Source organism: Antechinus flavipes, chromosome 4, assembly GCF_016432865.1.
Source record: "Antechinus flavipes isolate AdamAnt ecotype Samford, QLD, Australia chromosome 4, AdamAnt_v2, whole genome shotgun sequence".
In the NCBI taxonomy this organism is placed as follows: domain Eukaryota; kingdom Metazoa; phylum Chordata; class Mammalia; order Dasyuromorphia; family Dasyuridae; genus Antechinus; species Antechinus flavipes.
This window is the reverse complement of record NC_067401.1, coordinates 198,331,327-198,351,727: the sequence shown is the minus strand read 5'-3', so window position 1 is coordinate 198,351,727 and position 20,401 is coordinate 198,331,327. Positions and strand designations below refer to the sequence as shown.

The 20,401-nt window shown below is 34.8% G+C and overlaps 1 protein-coding gene across 4 annotated transcripts in view; it reads left to right on the top strand.

Annotated features, from left to right (window-relative positions):
• Nucleotides 1-20,401, top strand: part of BTBD9 (BTB domain containing 9) — a 460,740-nt gene that overhangs the window by 348,702 nt on the left and 91,637 nt on the right. The gene's annotated exons all lie outside the window — the stretch shown is intronic.

The window sequence follows — 20,401 nt, the reverse complement described above, 5'->3', positions numbered from 1 at the left end:
CATCCAGAAAGAAATTTCCCTTTTGTGTTACTGAATGTTTAATTTTATTAAAAGCACCAGGTATTGTTTTTTTTGTGGGAGGAACTTCCCATTCTGTAAGTATTTAAGGGCCTACAAGTGGAGAAAGAAAGAATACTTCTAATTCCAGGAATCTGGAGGCATTTCAAAGAAAAAGGTTATCCCTAAACTAGGCTTTGCAGAAAAGAAAGTTTCATTAAATCAGAGATGAAATATTACTAGGAATGGAGTTTGTGGGAGGCAGAAGAAGATGCTTCCAGTTATGTGAAATATTATGGTCATAGAGGTACAAGAATAAATATGAGCAACCTAAGTTGTTCATTTTGAATCAAAGTATTTTTGTAGACCAAGCCTTAAATCCTACCACCAATTAACCTCTCATTTTTCTCAGTACATTTCTTGTTTTGCAAAAATGTATTATAGTCACATAATTATAGTTTAAGGACATCTAGCTTAGCTCCATTATAATAGCTTAAGAAAATCTGCTCACAGTTCCTATACATAGCTTCCCTTTCTATACCTCTGCAGTTGTTTCACAAGTGTGTACTAGCTTATAAACTTATCAAGGGCAGGGATCCACTCTTGCCTTTTTATCTTCCTATTACAGGACTCTGCATATTATTTGAATTCAGTAAGAGTTTGTACACTGACTTAAGAGCATATAATGTTTTTGATTTGATTTAAATGAATTTGTTTTTGTATCTTGATTTGGAAACCAGATCATTTATTAGATTGCCTGGCAGTAGTTCTGCATTAAGTTGTCGTCATCTTTTTTTCCTTCTTCATTTTTTCTTCCCTTAGTTGGTAGCTTTGAATAATTTATGTTTTTAACTTTTGTTTTTTAGCACTTAGATACTACAACAATAAGTGTTTTACAAATTAATAAATAAATAATACATTAGAAGAACAAAAGAAGTAACAAAAAAGCAACTATTAACACAGTAAAAATCAATGGAAGTAGAGTATAACGTTTTGTGATTATAGGCGTAACCCGAATTCATCATGCTCCCCATTTTTTAGTTAGTTCCTGAGAATGTGGTAGAAGATATGTAAATGATAACAGAAGACAGTTTTTATAGTTTAACAAAGATACCCTAAATCAGACCTCAAGAGATCCTCTGATTAGCTTCGAAAATTGTAGATTGTCCATTACTGAAAATATAGTATATGTGTGGTGATTTAAATGCAATTTTTTAGGCTCCCAAAAGATCATCTTGTCTATCTCCCTGCCTCTCTGAAACATTGCATTGAGCCATGTCCAAATAAAGTTTTCTTCTAGATTCTCCCCAAATAAAACATGAGAAAACTATGAAGCCTTAAACTGAATATAGCACTCCAGTAAAAGGTCTAATCGATGTCCAAATGCTGTAGCAAGTGCAGATTACACTATGCCAGTATTCTAGAATAGTGCCATATGCTAAATGGTTTGCTTATAGTCTCCTGAGACGCATCCTTTCCCTTAAACTTCTACCTGTTTTCTTCATTTTCTTTTTTGTTGATGGAATTTCTCTAGACAAATATGATAAATACTCTGCTTTTTCTGCCAAAGTATATACTCTAACATTTGGCCATACTGATCTGTTTAATTTTTTTTTTTTGTCTTAATCACACTTAACACCATGGTGTTCCATGGTATTAGTGATCTCATAAGTCTAAGACTTTGAACACTGTATAAAGTCTTTGGTTAAAGATAATAAAAACCTGTAAAATTCATTGTTTTAATTGTTGTAATTTTTTTAAGTTGTGGAATCTGAACCAATTATCTAGGACCACTGAGTACTGTACAGTCTTTGTTTTTAAGCTTTTTCAAATTTCCTTCAAACCAAACTTATTAGTTTCATCCATTAAATTCACCATCCAAACTGTTCTGGTTAAAAGGTTCCTCTTTGCTTTTGGTTTTGTTGTTGGTTTGTTAAAGATAGTTTGGTAAAGACAATTTAATTCTAAATTAAAAGGATTGTGTTGTTGATTTTAAAAAGACATTTGTCCTTGCCATTATTTGAGTGATATATACTGACAGAGTGGTACAGATGCCACAGAGTGGCATCATTTACATACCTTCTGCACTAAATTAGAAAAATGGAAGTATTCGGTTGATCAAACAGCTTTAGCTACCTCTTCCATCTATTGTACTCACCCACCAGCCAGCCACTCAAATCATGTTCTATATGTTCCCATTAAGTTCAGACTCCTGAGACCCAGATTATAATTGTGGTATTATCCCCTTTGTTTTTGCCACAAACCTTTGCTTCAATATTTTTAAGTTTATGTTGGGTTTATACACCTACCTGATTTAATGGATTATACTTTTTCTTGGAGGCACTATTTAGTTCATATTTCTAAAGCATTCTGATTTTAGAAAGGTTCCTCTTATATAACATATCATAATTCCCAGGAAGGGAAGGTATAGCTAGTTTTCATGCTATTTGGAAAAATATTTCAAATAGAGTGTTGTGAGCATGATGAATGCACTCAAACTATATCACATAGCTAAGATCTTTCCTCTAAAATGTCATTCACTTTGTCTTAGGTGGGCCAGATGTTATTATCTAGTATCTAGAGCTTTGAAACTTGGGCACTATCTTTCTTTTGGATTTAAGAACAGGGACTGAATTTTCTTGTTTTAAGCATCGCAGGAGCTGAGGACAGTGGGATAAGTTAAAGATGAGAAATTACAGTCTCAGTAAATTTCTTCAAAGTGCATCAATATTGGAAAAGGGAACATTTAAACCCAAACAATTTACTTTGCCTACAATTCTTTACATCCTCTTTCTTTGCCATTCTCAGCTATAAGATTAAGAAAGCCTCTTTCCAACTCCATTTCTTAGACTGATCCTCAGAATAACTGAGGTCTTAACTTTGTAATATGAGGTCATTGCTGAGAATGTATTCCTGGGGCTGGAAAGTGAAATGGAGAAATGGTCACTCATTTTACCTGATGATATTTAAAGAGATATTTTAATGGAACAAGGGGCTCTTTAACATTGATAACACTTTACCTAGTTGCCCAGAATTCCTTTTTAATAATATTTTAATCTTTAGAGTAAGATTATAGTTTTATATTGCCAAATAGTATACTGAAGAATCGTTTTCTCTTCAGAACCTGCAGTAAAAGCCAAGCTCTCCCTCTTACTAACTGTATGCAAGACGAAGAACTGGGAGGTGTAGCGCATGAGGGGTAGTTATTTATGAGATTTGAAGGGACTGCTTGCTCACTGTTATCTAGAAACGGGAGCCAATTAATATACTCCGGTTATGTAATTGTCACTTTTAAAATGCTGGTTGGAGGTTCTGTTTTTCTCTTTTCAGATTTAATTCTGTTTTTCTCTGCACGATATGACAGTAATGAAAAAAAAAGTCATGTTCTTTTCTTTTATTAAAAGGGGAGAAATGGGCAAACATTTGTGATGTTTGCCAGAGTTTTTGGACTTGAAGAATAAAGAACCATGTACTTGTTAGAAAAATCTGCTGACAACAAATCCAGAAATTCAGAAGAAAAATATAAAGCATAGGTCTGGTAATAGTCGAGTTTCCAAGTTAATAATAAAATAATGCTCCATCAAAACTACTGAGTCTGCCTTCTAGAAGCCAAATCTATTCCTGAGACCTATTTGTAGGCATTTTCTTGTTTTTTATCACATTATGCCACTTGGCCATTGTTAACTTGACTCAGGTTTGAAGGCACTAGATATATAGTTTATTTAAAATATGGCCTTCCTATAAAGCTCCTCTCTTCTCTAGTCACATCTGAATGTTCAGAATAGATTTTTCTTTTTTGTGCTTAAAGATTGTCAGATTTTTTTCAATGTATTAATCAATTTTTGTATAATTCATTGTAATTAAATAAGAATATGAAGTGTGACTAAACTGGGCAGGCTTCCTAGAATGAGTTTTTAGCCCAGCAAGTTGACAAAGTTTTGGAAGCAGTGGATCTAGGTTTTCTTCACAAAAGTTGCCATTAAACTTGAGATCAAAAAATCAGATAGACTTTTAGTCAGAATAATAATGGACTCTCAGTGCTTATTGAAGCACATTTTCTTCCTTTGTTTTTCTTGCTTTTTTTTTTTTTTAATGTAGCATGGCTAATGTCAAAATATGTTTTGTGTTTCTCTAAATGTATAATGGGTACTGTATTTCTTGCTTTATCAATGAGTGGATAAAGAGAGAGAGGAAGGGGCAGCTAGGTGGTGCAGTAGATAGAGCACCAGCCCTGAAATCAGGAGGATCTGCGTTCAAATTTGACCTCAGACACTTAACACTTCCTAGCTGTGTGACCCTGAGCAACTCACTTAACCCCAGTTGCCTCAGCAAAAAGAGAAAGAAAGAGAGAAAGAATTTGGAATTGAAAACAAAAATTTTAAGTTAAAAAATAATAAAAGGTCATATATGAGACAATTATCAGAAAGAATATAGTACTGTAATGAAGAGGCAAAGTATAATGAGCAATGACAATTAACCTACTTATTCTGTGTCCTTGACTATGAATCACCTCAAATACTGTCGTAGATTACCATTACAGCATCTGCAATATCTACAGGATGTTACGTTGTCTAGCCTATTAGCTGTGCCATAATTCATTGAATAAAAAAAATGACGTTATTAATGTTAATAAATAGTTGACTCTACATTATGCAGTCCTATTATCTAGTTTGTGGAGTTTCTAAATCTCTTTCCTCCCTCTTCCTTCTTTATGCCTGCCATTTAAAAAAAAAAAAAATTGTTACCGTATTTATCAGGTCATTTTCCTGCCCAAAAGGGGAAGAAAGTAAAATTCAGATCTTCAGTTTTTCCCTTGCCAACAATTGTAGTAAAAACAAAGAAGTTTGTTGGGAAGCTGAAATGATTTTTCAGAATTTGAATTATCTATGGATTTAAAATTTTTATAATCTTTCTGCTACCTGTCAGTATGAGTATTATGGATTTGTATATGTAATATATTTTTCTGAGTTCCAAGAAAAGATTTATAAAAGCATATTTTCCCCAAAATTGACATTATCTTTTCTTATCTGTTTAAAACAAAGTATAAGCAAATTTCACTGTAGTATTATAAATTATGCACTGAACATCAGTAATAAACTTTTCCTGCTAGGTTTTATAGTATAGGTTCAAAGTAGTGATCATATGGAATTGCATATATTTACCAATACTTTTGAGAAAGTAGTTGGACATTTCCAACTAACATATCTTTCACCTCTTTATCTAGATTCATAAAATAGTAGTCTTACAAAGATCTCTCTTAAACTGTATAAAAAAGAAAGAATTATAAAACACTGGTTTTTTTACAGAAGTTTAGAATCCTTGGTATATATAAATTATAAATATATAATTTAGATGTTTTTTTCATTCTCACAACTTCAGACCATCCCAGAGGATGATGATCTTTTTCTCTAGTAAGGGAGATTTGAGCCTCAACTTTCCGCATGAACAGAAGATAAAGAAGGATATTAGTTGGTCTCTAAAATGATTTCCTCTTTTAACATTCCTAGATTGCTAGATTTTAAAATATCTCTTATTTCTTATCTTGGAATCTGTGGACTAATTATTCTTAAATGGACATTACTTGTATATATTAGTCCTCTCTATATTTTTAAATGACCTAATGAATTCTCCAGAGGATTGTATCACTGAGTGATGGATTGTTAAAAGATACATATTCTTTCTCTGAGATACAGTAGTAAGAGGAGGAAACCCAGGGTATGTTTCTTTTAAATATCTTTTTAGTTTGGATATACTTTTCCTTAAGAAAATCAAAACCAACACTGCAGAATTCTAAGCTTGTGAAAATGCAGTATCATAGCCTTTCTCTAATTTAAGGTGCTTTTAATAGTTTAACCTTTGTGGCCTCAGAAGTCACATATGTATAGATACATTGCTCTGTGAGAGCACGGGACATATCTTGTATAGTTTTCAAAACTGGTTACAAATCATGGGAGCTCAAAAGAATGTAAACCAATAAAGTTCTTAAGAAGAAATGTTATATACTATGCATATGTAACCACATTAATTCATTTTTACATTTCTTGTTAGATTTTCATATTTGTTGCCTTCACATTTGCATTAATATGGTGTCCTTAATGTTAATGCTATTTAACTCTCTGGGTTTGTAAGGAGATAAGGGATGGCAATGCACAGATTACTCTAAGCCCTTCTAATCCTGGGGTAGAAAACTATCTGTTATTCTTACTTTTCTTATGTTGCCTCATCTTTTTTTTCTTCCTTTATTAAAATTACCATTTGGTTAAAATATAATATGTAACAGTTGGTGGTGTCTCTTCCCAGAAAGCTTGGCTTATGAAATATTACTCTGAACTGGTTCCAAAATTATTATGGTGGGAGGGACCTTTTCTCCCAATAGTCCACTAACAAGATATCTTTAAATTGTACCAGTCTTCCTACTCTGGATTCTAGGAGCTGAGATGTGGAGTAAATGAAAAGCTCATAGTATAGGAATACTATTAGGAGATATTAGGAGATAACCATATCTGCCATGCAGCTACTCTCATTCCTAAGTTCCCTACTTTAATATTCAGAAACTGTTGGAGTTCTTTTTCTTCTTTTAAAATATTGTCATGGTGGTCTTCTCTGGGAGAGAGCAGGTTTCTCAGGGGAGGTTTTCTAGAGGCAGCTTTAGTTGCAGTTCAGATCAATAATTACTCCAAATGCAGCCAGGTGATAAAAATTCAGATCTTTTATTGTCTCCAATATAGCCTGGTTAACTTAGAAGCCTCTCTCTCTCCTTGGTTCTAAGAGCTCTTGCATCTTTGTCCTTTGCTTCTGCCTCTGCTTCCTTCAGCCTCCAGCCAGCACCAAGTTGAATCTGTCTTGCTTCCTAAGAGCTCTTGCAGCTTTGTCCTTTGCTTCTGCCTCTGCCTCCAACCAGCACCAAGGTAAAAGTTGTAATGAATCTTTCTTGCCTCCGAGAGAGGGCTTCTGGCTCTCCCAGAGTGCTCTGTGTCTGGCCCAGAGTGCTCCTCTCTAATGTAATTCAGCAGAACTCATTTGACGCTCCCTTCTCAATCTAAATTCAGCTGAATTCTCTTCTGCCACCAGCCAGCCAAGTGGAAAATGGAATGAATCTCTCTCCGAGAGTCTCTGTCTGTTTCTTATATATGAGAGAGAGAGGAATTATGGGTTTTCTCCCATAATGCCCTCTGGCTCTAAGAGCTTCAAGGGAGGTGTGATTTCACAAAGTTACACAGTTAACTTTGTGAATCTCCCATACTTGTGAATTCCACTGAGTAAAGGTGTAAACACAAGCATTGTATCAATTAGCTCTACTTAGTACCTTGTTTCAGGTTCTGGCCCAAAACATCTCAACTCTAATGACTTAACAGTTTGTAAAGATTCCAATAAGAAACATATTAGGGGTTTGTGTTAGGAATTTGTTTTATCATGTCCCCATAACTAGAGACAGTTCAGCACTGAATAATCCATTCTCTTGTATAAATAAGAAAGAGCTAATAGAAAATTACAGTCTGGTGACTAATTCTTTGCTTTAAAGCAAAACTTTCTCACAACATTAAAGTTCTTTCCTTCTTCCCCCACTACTTTTCCTATTTCAAAACAGAGTTGTTCTTCTGTCAGTAATTCCTGTATACCTCTTCTCCTTTAGTAATATCCTTCTCTGTCATTTCATTGTTTTTATGAAAATTATAGGTATATCTATCTCTTAGAGCAGAAGGGATGTCCAGTTATAACTCTGATCTTCCCTAGATAGTATATAAGCTTACTAAAACATATCTGTCCATACATGCAAGTCATGCTTTCCAAAAGCCTTATCTTTCCTAACACTAACTATGGTTCTTTCTAGTTGGAGCACAAATTGTATCTTAACACAAATCTGAACTAGAGCTACTTTGAATAAATTAGTTAGAAAAAAAAATTAATGAAAACTCTTAGAAACCAGATGTTTCATGTGAATGGAGTTGATATTAATGGATGATTGAATGCTGTTCATTCTTCTTCCAGATAAGCCAAATGATGTTGAGTGTCCCTTTGAGGTTATAGGAGTGCTTCATGAACCTAGTTGTATTTCAGCCAGTATTCAGCAAATGCAGCTCCTTTTTTTCCCCTTTTGTGTTTAGAACGATACCCTCATTCCTAAGAGCATTATAGAATTATTTTGGTATACTCCTATGGCAATATTCTGGCTTCCCTCTCTGATAATAAGATGTGTGATGTTCAGTTTGTAACGAACACTTGGAGTTTCTATAAACTGTAATACTCTATAACTATCAGTAATTTTCCAGTTATCCTTGATAAAAGAAGATTTTTTACTTGATGTTTGTGGTAGCACAAAATGTTTTTTCAGTCAGTATTTTCAAAGGACTGGGGGTTTTGCAAGACAGATTATTAAGTTGTTTCTAGTATTTCAAAATATTGAATGTCTAATCTTGCCTTAAAAATCAAAGTTAAATAAAATGGTTCTGAAGTAGTTAGTAATAATAAAATGACCACATATATACATGTGTGTATGTGTGTATTATGTAAATATTCTTAAACCCCCTTTAGTTGTCTTCTGGCGGTGCTTTTCCTTTAGGGATTAGGATCTTGAAGCTTAGCCAATAGCTTGAATGATAAAACTACCAGATTTCAAGTTATTGTTTTAAATTTCATATAAGAGATTATTATTTTAAACATAAAATGAACTCATCCTGTGGAAGACTAGCATGGAAGAAAGATGCTGCTGCAGTGATGCAGTCTTTCATTTGCCCCAAGTGAATAAGGCCAGCAAGGATTATTGTTTAAAAGCTATCTACATGACCATCTTCCCTGTATTCTTCTATCTTTTTTTTTAATGTAGTGTATTTTATGTAATAAATCCCAGGCGGTTTCTTGTTAAGCTTTCTTCCCTCCTTATCAATGTATGCTCCAAATTATCTATTCATCCATTTCTATATTCCTCCTGGCAACTATTTACTTCTATCAGAAGCATTGAGCAAGGTCAGTAGATACCTACCCACAGTGTTGATTTTGTGATACCAGAATGATGATGTACTTTTGTTACTACTAGTTGATTATCTGCCACAGAGTTGGCCTTCCTTCCTACCATCAAGAAGCTTATATTTTGAGGACATATTTCATACCTATTAAGACTTGTCAGGGGTAAAGGATGAGGCAGAGCCAAGATGATGTGAAGCAAAGGGTAGGACACAAATGAACTATCTCAATATTCCACTCCAACGTTGTTGTAATATCTCAAATCAAATTTTGGAGTAACAGAGCTCCCGAGAGAGAGAGAGAGAGAGAGAGAGAGAGATTTTTCCTGCCTAAGATAACTTTGGAGGTCCACAGGAGAGGTCTAACACCAGGGTGAACATATGGCTAGCGCATGTTCATAGTACCAACAGTGGGCCTTGGAGGCAGCTGCATTAGCACCAGCAGCTTCAGGAACTTAAAGACTAGTGACAGTAAGAATGTTGGACAACTGCTCAGAAAAAGATTAAAGGGCACTTGTTGTTAGCACTAGGTAGCCAAAACTGATTAACAACTCCATTTCCTTTAACTAGCCCTGGGGCACAGTTTCAGTTTGAAGAGAAGTGTTCTAGCACTTGCAGCTACAGTAAATCAAGAGGAGAACTCAAGGCACAAGGGAATAGGATCTCTTCCTGGACAAAAATCAAATCTCAGACCAAAAGAACTGTCATCACACCTCTCCCAGGATAACACCATCTGAGAAGCACTGAAAATTTGCAGACCCCCAGAACTTCTGAAAACAATATTATAAAAATAGCTTGAAGCCTGCCACATTGCCTCTCCAATCCTAAATAAGTAGAACCCAACTTTAATATAAATTTCAAAGTCAGGAAATAGGATAGAAAAATAAGCAAACAATTAAAAAATAAAAGAACTTGACCATAAAAATCTACTACAGTGGCAGGGAATACCAAGATATAAATGTATCAGACAAAACACTAATAGGCAAAGCTTCAAAGAAAAATGCTAATTGGACTTAAGACCATGAAGAATTTCTGGAAGAGTTAAAGAGAGATAAGAGTGGTAGAGGAAAAATTAGGAAAAGAAATGAGTGATGCAAGAAAATTATGAAAAGAAATTTGAATTAAAAGCTGATTTTAAAAGCCAAAAAAATTGGAGAAAATACCTTGAAAAACCAGAATTGACCTAATTCTAAAAGAGGCTCAAAAATTCACTGAAGAAAATAAGTCTTTAAAAATTTGAATTGGGCAAGTAGAAGAAGCAAATGAGACAATGAGACTTCAGGAAACAATAAAATAAAGTCAAAAGAATGGAGGGAAATAGAAGAAAATAAGAGACATCTTAATAGAAAAACAACTGACCTAGAAAATAGGTTGAGAAGTAATTTAAGAATTATTGGACTTTCTGCTCTACTATCTCATATCAGAGGGTAAAATAGGAATTCTAAGAATCTACTGATTACCTGAAAAAAGATCCCATTGAAAACTCCCAGGAATATTATAGCCAAATTTGAGAGGCCATATGTCAAAGAGAAAATATTGCAAATAGCCAGAAAGAAACAATTCAAATATCATGGTGCTACAGTCATTATCACACAAGATTTAGTAGCTTCTGTGTTAAAGGACCAGAGGATTTGGAATATCCTATTCTGGAGGACAAAGGAGCGAGGATTACAATCAGAAATGGCCTAACCAAGCAAAAGTGAATATGTTCTTTCAGAGGAGAAAATATGTACTTAATGAAGTAGAATATTTTCAAGCACTTGTAGATGAAAAGACCAAAGCTGAATAGAAAATTTGACTTTCCAACAGAAGTCTCAAGAGAAGCATAAAAAGGTTAACATAGAAGAGCAATCTAATGTGTTAAACTGTTTATATTCCTGTTTGGGAAGAGGATACATGTAACTCATATGAACTTTTTCATTGTCAGGTCAGTTAGAAGAAATCTACAGAGAGCTTGGGATCTATTATATTGGGATGATCTCAAAAAAAAAAATAGAGATAAGAAAGATTTGATGCATAGAGAGAAAAGAAAGCTAGAATGAGAAAAAAAGTTATTACATAAGAGGCATGCAAGGAAGAGCTTTTATAGTGGAGGGTTAAAAGGAGTAATTGCAGGCAATGCTAGACCTTCACTCTCATTGAGTTGGTTCAAGGGAGAAAAGAAAAAAAAATTGTGTACATGGGTGTATACACACCCATGTACACACACATATATACTATATGCATACATAGATATATACATGTGCATATATATGTGCATGAGCAATGTTAGAGCCAACCATTCAGAAGAAGAATCTGAAACTATACTCAGTGGTGTTTTCTTTCTTTTTTGGGGGGGAGAGGGAGTATTGTAACAGGAGTATTGTAATTATGATCAACTGATGAATTCTGAGTGAAAATTGAAGTATAATTTTCTAGATTTTTTTCTAGATTTTTGTCACCCATATGACTCATAATGGAAATGTTTTATGTGATTTTGCACTCAGAATTCATTAGTTCTCCCTTGAGAGGTATACAGTATTTTTTCATCATGAGTCCTTTGGAATTGTCTTTGATTACTAATGTGATCAGAGTAGCTCACAGTTGATCATAATTACAATATTCCTGTTATTTTGCATAATCATCTCCTGGTTCTCACTTCACTCTGCCTCAGTCCATATAGGTCTTGCCATTTCCCTCCTCTCTCATACCCAACCCCCGCTCCTCTTCCCCCCCCCAAAAAAAAAAAAAAAACACCACTGAGTATAGTTTCAGATTCTTCTTCTGAATGGTTGGCTCGATCCATTGTTCTAACAACAGTTCATTATTCTATTTTCCCTACTCCCTTCTAGCAGTCATCATTTCTGATGGGTATATAAGGTGGTATCTTAGAATTGTTGTAATATGCCTTTCTCTATGATTGAGGCCATTTTCAATGATTTCATGATGAAGAGAGCAATCTACACTCTGAGAGAAGACTGTGGGAACTGAGTGTGGATTATAACAACATTTTTTGTTTGCATTTTGTTTTCTTATTCATTTTATTTTCTTTTTGATCTGATCTTGTGCAGCAAGGGAAGGATAGGAAGGAGGGAAAGAATCTGGAATTCAAAATTTTAAAAGAATGTTAAAATAAATAATAATTTCACAAAAGCAAAACAAAACTTCTCTGTCAATAAAAAGTTATTAAAAAAAAAAAAAACTTCCTAACAAATTCACATGTCTTGGGTAGAAGAACAGGTCTGAGTGGAATCAATAGTGTTTGTTTACCTTTGAAAAAAAGTCACCCAAATTATAAAGGTCATATGTGTAGTTTATGAAGTTTGCTATTATTAAAATTAAAACACTGTTAAATTTTATGCTGTTAAAACAGCTGTTTTAAGCTGTTAAAAGTTTATGCTGCTTATCAGTGATGCAGTGGGAGCTTTTCCTGACATTTACAGTGACAGCAAAAGGAAGTGAATTACCATCCATTTTTTGTGGTAGCCCTCTTTTTAGTGACAAGAAAGAAACTGGAAACTGAGTGAATGCCCATCAATTGGAGAATGGCTGAATAAATTATGGTATGTGAATGCTATGGAATACTGTTATTGTTTTGTAAGAAACTACTAGCAGGGTGATTTCAGAGAGGCCTAGAGAGACTTACATGAAGTGATGCTGAGTGAAATGAATAGAACCAGAATATCATTGTACATGGCAACAAAAAGACTATACGATGATCATTGAAATGATTCAAATCAGTTCCACTTGTTCAGTGATGAAAAGAGCCATCTACACCCAGAAAGAGAACCATGGGAACAGAGTGTGGAACACAACATAGCATTCTCATTCTCTCTGTTGTTATTTGCTTGCATTTTGCTTTCTTTCTCAGTTTTTCATTTTCTTCCTTGATCTGTTTTTTCTTGTGCAGCAAGATAACTGTATATGTATATATACATATATTGGATTTAACATGTGTTTCAATATATTTAACATGTATTAAACTACCTGCCAGCTAGGAAGGAGGTAAAGGGAAGGAGGAAAAAATTTGGAACAAAAGGTTTTGCAAGGATCAGTGTTGGAAAAATTACTCATGCATATGCTTTGTAAATAAAGAGCCTTAATTTAAAAAAAAAGAAAAAGAATTACCGTCCATTTGGCAACATCCATTCCGTTTCATCTTTCTGCTTCTCAGATTCAAATCTGGATGAACTATCTCTGCAACTTTTGAGAAATCATAAAGTTCTATAGCACCACTGCTTTGGAAATTTAACTGAGACCATTTATTGTGTAGAATTCACTGACATAAAGTGAAAGCAGATTTAAGCCAACTAGACATTCTGATAGCTAATGAAATCTCTTGAGTCCTGATGTCCTGACATCACTGAAATTCACTTTTTTCAGTAATATACTAGAATTCTTATGCTCATACAGTTAAGTCATTTAAAGTCTTACCCCTCCTATGTTCAATTGAATTGAAAATTTTTTACTTCATTTTAACAACATTAATATGTACAAAATTAGAGGCAGTGTAGCAGAGTGGATAGTTGTCCTTCTCATCAGGAACACCTAGGTTCAGATCCTGTTTTTGACTTATTGGCTACAATCCTGGGCCATCATGTAACCTCAGTCAACTCTAAAACTAAAAAGTTTTTGCAACTAAAGTTGTAAAATGTAGTTCAGCATTGGTAAAGGGGATTTTCTTTCTGGGAGTTTCCTGTACCAATTAAATCACAAATGTAGACAAAAAGAAAATGTAGAGAGCTCTCTTATTCTGAATATTCTTTTAGGAAAAAGAATAAGAAAGAAAAACTTAAGTTTTTTGGTTAGGTTTTATTTTTTTTCCCTTAAAAGTGCAGCTTAATATTGTGGAAATAATGTTATTTGTGCCACAATTTCCATTTCTTTAGAATGAAAGTTTTAACTAGATGATATCTTAAGGACCCTTCTAGTTCTAAATCATATGCTTCTTCAATGAAAACTGCTCTCTTTAAAGTTTCTAATGATCTCATAGTCACCAAATCTAATGACTTTTTTCAAATCCTTATCCTTTTTGACCTTTCTTCAGCATTTGTCATTATTTGTCTCTTTCTTCTCCTATATTCTTTTTTCTGTTTTTTCCATGACTTGTCTTAGGATCTTCATCCAGGTCCCACCCAGGAACATCCAAGGTTCTATTCTGGGCCCTATTTTCCTTCTATACTACTTCACTTGGTGATCTCATCATTTCTTGTGGTTTCAGTTATCATCTCTATACAGATAATTTTCTCATCACCTCCAGTGAAATGTACAGTTGCTTCTTAGACATCTTGAACAGAACATCTTAAATTCAACATATCCAAAACTGAATTCATTCTCTTTTTCCCAACAACTTTCCCCATCTCCCAGGTTCTCTTATTTCTTTCACAATCTTTTTCCATTTACTCATGGTCAAAATCATGATCACTCTCTCCCTCAATACTTTTCCTTTTCTTCTCTGACATTGCCACTACTCTAGTGCAAGCCCACCTCTCCTCACACCTGGACCACTGCAATATTCTGCTGGTGGGTCTTCTGTCTCAAGTCTTCCCCCTCCAGCCTGTCCTTCATTCAGCTACAAAGTGATTTTTCTTAAAGCACAGATCTGTCGTCTCATACCGCTCCTTCCCACCCAAAATCAATAAACTCCAGTGACTGTCTAATATCTCCAGGATCAAATACAGATTGCTGTTTGACATTCAAAATTCTTCATAACTTAGCCCCTTCCTACTTTCCAAACCTCTTATACCTTATTCTTCAACACCTATTTTTTGATCCAGTGACACTGGCCTTGTTTCCCTTCCATAATGACACAAACCATAGCTCTGGGAATCTTCTTTGGTTGTCCCCTCTGCCTGGAATGTTCTCCGTTCTCTGTTCTAACTACTGATCTCCTTGGCTTCCTTCAAATCCCACCTAAATCCCACCTTCTACAGGAAACCTTCCCCAACCCTTTTTCTACTAGTGCCTTCTCTCTGTTAATTACTTCCTATTTGTCTTGATTACAATTGGCTATGTATGTATTTGTTTGCATGTTATCTTTCCTATTAGATTGTAAGTTTCTTGAGATTAGGGGCTGTCTTATGTAAGTACTTCACAGTCTCTTGGATAACTTCTTGATCATTTGGGATTAAAGTATCATAAGTTGTTTGAAATTATAAAGTTACATGTCTGATTTCTTACAAGAAAAATATTCTTGTCAAATTATTTTGTTTTCTATTTTAGGTAAAATTAAAATTGATTCCCCTCCCCCCCCAAAAAAAACCCCAACATTAAACTAAAAATAATCTGGGTTAGTTATGGAGTTACTGAGGACTATATTCTGAATGAGGATACCTGAAAATATAGCTCTTATCAAATCTAAATTTAGGAGGAGGATTTTATCCTGTCCTGAAATGGGTAATGGTCATGCTTTTTGGATAAAGTTAAAATCAAAATCACTGGTTGAGTATTTGAGGGTAGGAGGTAGTTTAAGAAGAAATCTGTAGCTCTTCATCAGGACAGTATATGAATTTGAGAGTTTCATCCAACAATGAATCCTTCTACCAATTTTCTCCATTTCCTGGGTAAATTCTCTTATCAAAGGGAATATATATAATGTCAACTAATAGTGCCATTTAATTGCAGTTTCCTCATTCATAAAAACAGTGATAGTACCTCTCTTTTCAATTCGGAGGGATGTTGTCAGAATTGAATGAGATTTTAGCTAAGAAAACATTTTGAAATAATAGGAAATTGAAGCTAGTCTAGAAAGTACTCACTCTTGCCATCATTTTATATTGTAATTGTTGTTACTCTTCTTTTCCCTGACTTCTCTCTGAAACTCAGTAGAAAGAAAGAGGTATACCAGCTTTCTAGACATCTCTGTGTCCACTTTGATCTAGTAATTTGCTACAGATTTGCAGCCATTTACTTCCAAGAAGACACCTGACCTATCTTATCTGTTTCTTGAGAAATTTCATTTTTGCCTTTGACATTTGCCAATGACACTGCTAAATATAGTTGATATGTCATAGATGCTTCAGTGAGGGCCAAAATGAAGTTCATGTGGTTATGTGAGCTGTTTAAAGTCCATATCACCAGGGTCATATTTCTGTATTATTTCCCCATTTTTAGCTGTACTTGCAGGTTAAGCTATTATATTTCTCAAACTGCAAGCTTAGGGACATAGTAATGTTTATAAAGTACAGACACAGCATTTCAATCAGTAAACATTTATTGGATGTTTACTAAGTGCCAGACACTGTACAAAGTGCTGAGATATAAAGAAAGATAAAAGACAGCCTTTTCTTTGAAGGAATTCATAGTGTAATGAGGGAGGCAATATGCAAACAACTATATACAAACAAGTTACATATGGAATAAAGGAAATATATAGGCAGAGAGAAGTTAAACTAGAAGTTAAAGAGATTAGAAATGTTTCCTGTAGAAATTGGGATTTTGTCTGGAACTTGAAGAAAGCTAGGGAAGGCAAAAAGCAGAGTTGAGGAGAGGAGAACATTCCAGGACATAGGCCTGTGAAAATGCCCAGAGTTGGAAGATGGAGTATTTTGATAAAAGAGCAAACAGCAAGGAGGCCAGGATCATAGGATTTGGGAGCACAAGAGGGACAGGGAAGGCAGTTTGTGGGAAGCAGAAGAAGTGTAAGAGAACTGGAGGGAAAGAAGGAGCACATTAAAAAAGCCTTTGAACATCAGAAGATTTTATCTTAGCCTAAAGGTTATATAAAAAGAAATAACACAAGCAGATAGACTTGTCCAGAAATGTGTGTGTAATGTCTTTGTGGGAGAAAAGGTAGATTATGCTTGACTCAATTGAAGACTTTAAGTAGAAGAGAGATAAGAGGACAAGTTGGGATCAGATTTAAAGATAAAATTTTGAATTTTATCATATAAGGAGAAGGATCTACTGTAAGTTTTGAGTCTTGGGGGGAAAGAAAGGCATGATGATAACAACTAACATCTATAGAACCTAGGGATTGGACATCTATGATTTCATTTACATAGGCAACTTCCTGAATGAGAAAACTCTGTCTCTCTATGTATGTCAGTATGTTATCAACAATTAAGTTTTAGAGAATTGTCTAGCACCTTCCAAGGTCAAATGACATATAGTGCTTTAAAATTTACAAATGATTTACTTGAATTCTATCTTTCAAACTCATAAAAATATTGTGAAATAGGAACTATAAATGGTACTAACCCTAATTTATAAATGAAGAAAATGGGTCACAGAGAGATTAAGTGATTTATGATGGACACCCAGTTAGTAAATAGAATAAATGCTAAGGTCTTCCTCTGTCTTCACTCTATCTCCTCGATACCCATGTTAACCCCTCTATGGTGGGGGGAAAAAAAAAAAAAGAGGTTTGGATTATGCATTTGGTATTGTGTTGAGTACAGGAATTATGTTTTCTGCTGTGGAAATATACCACCACCTCCCATGAGTCTTTAGACTACATATTACAGAATAATATTAGGATAATATTATAATATAAAGTCCTTGGTCCAATCTAAATAAGAAATCCTCATGAGTTTTTCTTTAATGATCAGTAACCAAATGGTATTAGCCTGCACTGAAATTTTTCCATTACTCTTTCCAAAGTAGAATTCTGAGAAGAAAGTAAATTAAAATCTAAGAAGAAACATCAGGCTTCTAGAAATTGAATTAGGGTGACAACCAGAATTAGATTGGTATTACCTTAACCTAATTTAAGATCATTATCTATCCCTACTTTTGATTGAATTGATTAATTTAATTAATGCATTTGTTTCTAGAAAGCTTATGGCCAAGACACAGAATACTGAATTTTTTTTCTTCCATTCTATGAATTTCACCATTACTTTTTCAGCTGAGACCCACTTTCTCTGAAAAATATTCCCTGTGGTCACCTGTCAGAGCTAAAACATGGTTGGTTGCACTCTGGAACCCTTCCCAGCTGGTAATTACTAATAGGAATGCTTGGTTGACAGTTGCTTAGTAATGCTGTGGCAGTAGAATTGGGGAAGCCTTAGAGGAGTATGTTTTTAATATTTTATTTTATTGCATGACAGCTAAATAGTGGTATATAATAGATATTCCATAAATTAGGTCCTAAAAGAAATTTTGCATGCACCTTTTCACACAAATTAAAAATTTCCATGAGTAAATCAAGCAACTAGTTCAATTAGAAAACAGATTTTTATGCATCATCTCAGACATAAAACAATACATACAAGAATAACCATTAAAACCATAAAACCATTTCAATCATTTAAATCATATGCTATCACTTTTATCCTATAGTACTGAACTTTTATCATATAGTACTGAATTTTTAGGTGTACAGAATGGAATGGTATGGGAAAGAAACCAACATTTATTTAGTATCTGCCTTCTTCCAAGCAGTTTACCTAAGTGTAATGTTTCTGAAGGGTCTCACTTTTAAAACAGGTATACATAAATCTATCAATATGGGAGGTATTACACATAATCACATAAATTACATAAGCACATAGTAACATAGGCTAGTAGTGATGTGACAAATAACATGAATCAACATGCAGAATTATACATGTTTATAAGTCCTAGAAATAGTCCAAAAGGAATCTATTGTCCATTAGTTCATGTGCCAGGAATCCAATAATTCCTGCAAGTTTTGAAGTCCTGCAATAGTCTCATCAACAGTTTTTCATCTCAAGGAATCCAGTGATTCCTGCTGGTTTTCAAGTCCTGCAACAGTCTCATCTTATGTTAGGGAATCCAATGATTCCTGCAGATTTTGTTCTTAGGTCTTCTTCTTTGTTTCCAGATTTTTCTTTTTTTCTATCTCTCTCTGATGGACAAAGTGAATGCGGCTCGTTGGAACCCATCTGTTTCCTTCTCCATCTGTAGGAATACAAGCAAACCCTCTCCCAGGCAGTTAACCTTCTATTCACCACTTTCTAAATCTCTCCTCATCACCTGGCAATTACATTGGAGCTGTTCACATTGGACATTGCTCTTCTGTTAGGTTAAAAAACCTGTATTTTCCCCAGTTGTAATCTCTTTCTGTCATCTGAATGCCTTTTGCCTGATTGATCACATCAGAGCCCTGAACTTCTAAAAGTGTAACCTCGGCTGCCATCACATCCCACCTGTCTTTTGTATGCTATCTTGGAGCTGGGCCCCGCCTCTCATTTCCCTGGGTCATCTACATTCTGAGGCCCAGCAGAAACCCTTGTGGGATTTTGGACATGGGGTTTGGGGTCTTCTCTCAGCTGGTCTTCTCACTCTATTTCCATACCTACATTGGGCTCTCAGATGTCTTATTTTTCCACACTGAAAACATCAATGAGTTTCTCTAGAAGTCCCTTGCCAAAAGGGACTTGTCTTCCCATGTTTATCAGTCTGGGTATAATAAGCACTTGTATTTACTGTGATACAGCATCTTATGATCTCCACTAAAGGAGTATCTTTGTGTAGTCCCCATATAATTCTTCTGCAAACCTCATTGGCATTTTCCTTAGCCAGTTGTCTTATCATAATTCTTGTAGCTGCATTTTCTCCAATGGTTCTTGTGACAGCTGTCTGCAAATGTCGCACAAAATCAGCAAAAGGTTCATTGGAACCTTGCTCTATCTTTGTGAAGGCTTTACCTCCATCTTTCTCTGGGAGGGAACCCCAAGATTTTATAGCAGCAATAGCAATTTGTTCATACATTGTTATGGGATAATTAGTCTGTGCTGAATTCTCTATATATTGAGCTTCACTAGCTAGTTGGTCAAAGGTGATTTGTATGTTAACTCCAGTTTGCTTATTGCATTGGGCTTGAATCCTACATAATTCATGATACTCCAAAAGGCCACAATAAGTTTTGTCCAGGTTCTAAACATGTCCTTGCTATGGATTTCCAATCACAAGGGGTTAAGATTTCATAAGCCACAAATTATCTAGTAACATCTTAGCATAAGACGCTGTAGCCCCATAAAGAGTGCAACCTTTTTTCTAATCCTTAATTTTTTCCAAATCAGAAGAAGTGTATCTTCTCCTTTTTAGACCTGATGAGTCAAACTCTTCAATCACAGGGTATGCATTTATTTTTAAATCAGATATATCCTGGCCTTCTCTTTTAGCCTTGACCCAATGCCTTTTGTAATCTTGTCATAGGCTGCTTCATAGGAGGAGCTGATTGTGTTACTGCCTCTCTCCCTCCTCCTTCTCCCTCCACCCATGAAGGGTTAATTGAGGGAATAGGTCAGGGGATGGGGAATGACCTAATTTCTCCTGCTGTGAAGCACCACACTTAAAATTATACTTAACTCCATTCTTATCTGATTCTTCATCCTTTTCACTTAGTTTAGTTGGCACCTCCCCCTCCTGCTCTTTCTTCTTTTTCCTCATTCTAACACTTATATAATTTCCTAAAGGCAGTTATATTAAATTGGATGTATTAAGTGTGTCTTTGGAAATTGAGTCAGATACATTTTCATTGTAGAATTGACATAGTT